Raw genomic sequence first — 5479 nt, forward strand, 5'->3', positions numbered from 1 at the left:
AGGCACCAAAACCTAAATTTACTCGTTCAAATTTGGGGCTCTCTACCTCATAACAAATTAATAAAAATTAAAATGACTTTGAGAATTTTTAGAGTGTCCTCTCTATGGGTCAATTAAAGCTTTAGAGGAGAAAATGTGGATCTTTAAAATTTAATTAAATTTAACTAATTATTTAAATTTAGAAAGTAGTATTTTCAAAATTGTCTTACTTAACTATCCAAAATAAAGTTTTTATTTCTGAGAAAATTATTTGAGGTCCCCTAGGCTAGAGAAGCACTTAGACAAAATTTCATGATTTTTTGAATTAAATCTCCATCATTATTATTTAATTATAAATCAATCTTACTGATTTTAATTAATTGTAAAATAATGTTTTAATTACAAAAATTATCTTTATATTTTTATTAAACCTCTTTGACTTCAAAGAACTTAGAGAAACTAATTTTGTATTTTAATTATTTATTAATTTATTTATTAAACTTTTTTTAAAGAGAAAATAAGAGAAATTTATTTTTAAGCTTTTAAAATTTATCTTTTAACTTAGAAAAATTAGGAAAAATATCCTAATCAGTTCTAAGTGATCAGGAAATAAATAGGAAAATTTTTAAAATCTTTTGGTATTATTTTGAATTTTTTATTATTTTAAATTCAAATTGAATCTAAAAAATCAAGTATTTTCTCAAAAATAAATTTTATTTTTCTTAAGTGCCCTTGATCATAAGGAACTCAGAAAAACACTTGTCATAATTTTCCCAAGTGCATTTATTTTAATATAATTATTTTTGTACAAAAATACAAGGTTTCTTAGAAAATCAACTTCAGTACTCAAACTTAGACAAATATTTTTAAAATTTTTACAGTGAGTAAACATGATTTTTATACACAGTGTGGAGTTGATTTTGTTAATTTTTTTGTTAGTATCTAATTTACATAAATTAAATCAAGATTTATACATTTAATTAACTATAGAAATGTATAAGATAATTCAAATCAACATGACATATTTCCTAACATTTTCTGACCATGGGAAACCTACTGAAATTATACTCATAATTTTCCAAGAGGTATTTTAAATTATGTAATTAAAATTAGTCAAAATATCCATTCTAGCATGAAAATTATAGTTAGAAGCATACAGATGTCCTCTAACCTTAAAAAAAACTAGAGAACATCCCCTCTGTCATGAGGAATTCACACCTAAAGTTTTAAGCCATGGTGAGCAATGCTTAATCAAAATTAATTGAAATACTCCAGAGAGTATTTAATTCATTAAAGATCAGCGAGTTAGCAAATAATTTTTATTTTTCATTCACGTTATTCTACTCTGTTCACTGAGTAAGGGGGTATTTTTATTTTATTTTTATGATTTTTCTAGAGAAAGAGATGAACTTTTAAAGTTCTGGTATTTAAATAAATAAAAAAATTCAGATATTTCTATTTAAACGCGCGGTGCCACCTCAACCTACGACTGCTCTGAAAACCCACATGGCAGTCCATCTTTCGACACTGTCATACACCTTAGCACCTCTTCAGCACGCTGTTCTCATATCATCTCTTTATTTGGCTCCATCATGACCGTCCATTGAATAAACGCGTGATCGAACGACCGCTGTTCATCCTCCCAAATGAGCTAAACTGAGAACCGCTCAATCTAAAACCTTAAGATCTTTGTCTAGACTCAACCAAATCACATGAGATTTGTTTCTAAACATTCATCTACTCGAGATGAAAAAATTTATATGGCTTATACAGTATGAAATACAGTAAACACATGGAGAATCAAAATAGGCTCGGATGAAGGTTGAGGTTCAATACCTTTGGCTGAGAAGGTAGGCCTCAATTAAATTGTTATGACAGCTTTAAATGGATCCAACAAACCTCCACATAAAGTTCTAGGCCCTGATGAAATGTCTAGGTATTATTTTGATCAAGTTTCGGAGTTGGTCTAGAGCTATGTTAGAGGCTCTCTGTGATGGGCTTTTGTGGGGAATCAGATTCTCACACTCAGGGGATGGTGTGTACACAGTTAATTAGAGTTTGGTTCACTGTGGAGCTTTGGAGAAATCTTTCCTAGTTTTGGGGCAAACTTTAGTGAATAAATTGGCTCTGTAGAGTGGTTATGGGTGGCTAAGAGCAGGGGGATTACACTTCGGAAGGTTTGAAGAAGCTTTGGTGAATTTTGGTAGTGTTTCCCAAGGTTTCAAGCACACTCTCCTTTGGTTGTGGAGAGATCCATTTATAGCCATGGCTGCTTGGTGGAGCTCAAGACTGGGAATGGGGTGCTAAAGCATGTTGAGGTGCAAGGAAGAAAGGCTCAAGTGGCCCATGGGAGTGAGCCACGTTAGGGATGTTTAATTTTGGGTTTTGACTATTTAGGCCTCCCTTAGGTTGGCTATTTCTCATGGATGAGGTAGTAGCTGGCTAGGTTTTGGTCAATTCTAAGCTCTAGGAGGTCAGAGGTTGGTTAATTATGATTAACTCCCAAGGGTAAGCAATGATGGAGAAGATATTTCAAGTTTAGGCTAAAAATGGGTAAAATCAATTAATCAAGGGACCATTGGTCCATAGCTCTTCTAGGGTAGGCTAAGTGAGTCTAGCCTAGTCACTAAGCTTTGTTTGGTGGTTTTGGTATATTTAATTTGGTCACTTAGGCATGGCTTAATCAATTTTGATGCATGGGTTCAATTTGGGCTGAATTGACTTGAAGTTGGGTTTGAGTTAGGCTAGCCATGACATTGAGCCCAATTTATTGATCAATATGATATGTAAAATTGTCAGAAAGTGTTTGGAAAAGATTTGGAGTGATTTTGATTTGATTTGGAGGGCCAATTTGAGGGAATTTGGACATTTGATCAATTTGGGGATATTGTGTTAGACTAGGGTTTAAGTTGGGCTAGAGTTGGGCTAAGACCAATTTGAGAGTTTGAAATGGTCTAGTGACATGTCATGAAGAGTTATCAACATTAATTGGGTGCCAGTTTTTGGGTTTGGTCATTCAATTTGGGGATATTTGGAGATATGGAAAAATTAGGGTAAATTTGGGGGGGTTTTTTGTCCAAGTTGGTTTTGAGTAAAATTAGGGCTTGAACAAGGCCATTTAAAGGTTCAATTTGGTATGAGGAAATATTTCAAAGAGTTTATGATGCATAATTGGGGCAATTGGAAGGATTTGGGGGTTCAGTTATGTGGGATTTTTGTTTTAGGCCAAATTAAGGCTTTTTTTATTTGGGTTGAAATTGGACTCAAATGTGGGTCCATTAGACTTATATCTACTTTGAATTGAGTTTCATCATGATGAATTTGAATTTATAATTGAAATTGGAGATTAAATTGGTGGACATCTAGGTTGAATTTTGAGAAATTGAGCCTTTAAGGGCAATATGGGGCTTTTCGTCAAAGTTGGTCAAATTGATCAAATTGGAATCAATTGAAGGGTCCAAATGGACTTTAGGGACATTATAAATCATTTTGAGAGTTTTGGGAAAGTTTGGGCTACTAAGGATATTTTTGTAAATTTGACAAATTTGGAGGTACTTTGGTAATTTTGGCAAATTTTGGGGTATTTTGGGAAGTTGTGGGCAATTTGAGTGATTTCAAAGGGTTTGAGATGAATTTTAAAAAAAAATGGGTATTTTGGGTGAAATTAGGAATTTTGGTCAAATTTAGGGTTTGGGGGTGTTTTGGTAAATTGGGTAGATTTGCGAGCAAAAAGCTTAGTTTGGTATTTTGGTGAAATTAAGATGCCAACCACCATATTTAAGCTATGGAACAATGGAATCCTCTACTTTAGGTAGTTCATGTACTGTTCTTAGCTAGACCCTAGCCTAGGTCTAGTGGGTCTAGGGGACCATCAACATGAGTCTCTCTAAGGGTTAAGGGGGTCTAAATTAGGTAGGCTTAGGCTTAAGGTCATGAGTGGAAGTGTAATGTTTATGTGAGTGACAGGGTATGCACCAACTCAAGACCAACAACCAGGATCAACCCTAAAGCTAAGCAGTCCTATGGGGACTCCCCTTGAGCTCCCCCATATTGACCCCACCTACCAAGTGTTGGAGGTCAGGACCAATATGTGGAACTTCAAGTTGAGAGAAGAGTTTAGAATTTCTAATGGTGAGGGTCCCTTTCTAGTCCTCTGGGAATAGTCTGCGACAAATTCCTATGGCTAGACTCTAAGCTACTAAGCAGGAAACTAGACCTCAACCAAAAGTGAGGTCAACAAATGGAATCCCAATAGGTGTGGTGTGTCGGACAAGCACATCGCATGTATTGGCGTTGACCGACAAGATCAACAAAACCAACACTGACTTCTAAAACAACAGACCTAGAACAAAGTGTTGAATTGAGTAGAAGTTATTTCCATTGGGGAGTAACAGAAACTCTCCCTGGGGAAAAAAAGGGCATTTTGGGGATAATCGTCATGCAAACTGGCAGTCCAGGCGAATACTCAATTTGAATTGAATATACCAAAGAAAATTTGGATTTCAATTTAAAATTTTAAAGGGGTGAAATTATGCACAAGAAAGCTGAATTAAGTGGAAAACATAAGCGCAAAAAAAGGAATAGGGCGTCCAAGCCTATCTTGAAAGTAAGTATGGAAATAGGACAACTAAGTCTACCACAATGATAAGGATGAGAGTAGGATGTCTAAGCCTGACCCGAAAGGAGAATCAAAATTTAGGTATCAACCTCAAAAGGAGGGCTTATAATTTAGGTACTGACCCAAAAGTGTAGATGGGGAATAGGACGTCTAAGCCTACCCTAAATGGAGAATCAAAATTTAGATACCGATCTCGAAAGGAGGGATAAGAATTTAGGTACAGATTCTGAGAGTGTAGATGGGAATAGGACGTCTAAGCCTATCGCGAGAGGAGAATTGAAATTTAGGTACCAAACTCTAAAGGAGGGAATAAAAATTTAGGTACTGATTCTGAGAGTGTAGATGGGAATAGGACGTCGAAGCCGACCCTAAGAGGAAAATCAAAATTTAGGTACCGACCTCGAAAGAAGGGATCAAAATTTTGGAATTGGCCACAAAAGTGTAGATGGGAATAGGATGTCTAAGCCTACCCGGAGAGAAGAATTGGAATTTAGGTACTAACCTCGAAAGAAGGGAATCAGAATTTGGATACTGACCCCGAGAAGGTAGATGGGAATAGAACTTCTAAGCCTACCCCGAGAGGAAAATTGGAATTTAGGTACTGACCTCAAAAGGGGGAATTAGAATTTAGGTACTGACCCTGAGATGGGAATTGAAATTTATGTATCATTTCCACAAAGTAAATCAGAAGCCTTACTCCATTTAAGGTAGTTTTAAACCTATCTCGAAGAAGGGATTAGGATTTAGGTGTTGACCACGAGATGGGAATTGAAATTTAGGTATCAACCCCAAAAAGAGAATTAGATGCCTTACTCCATTTAAGGTGGTTATAAACCCATCTCAAAAGAAAGGAATCAGAATTTAGGTACTGACCCCAAGATT

The sequence above is a fragment of the Phalaenopsis equestris genome, unplaced genomic scaffold (genome assembly GCF_001263595.1).
Source record: "Phalaenopsis equestris unplaced genomic scaffold, ASM126359v1 Scaffold001351, whole genome shotgun sequence".
Taxonomy (NCBI): domain Eukaryota; kingdom Viridiplantae; phylum Streptophyta; class Magnoliopsida; order Asparagales; family Orchidaceae; genus Phalaenopsis; species Phalaenopsis equestris.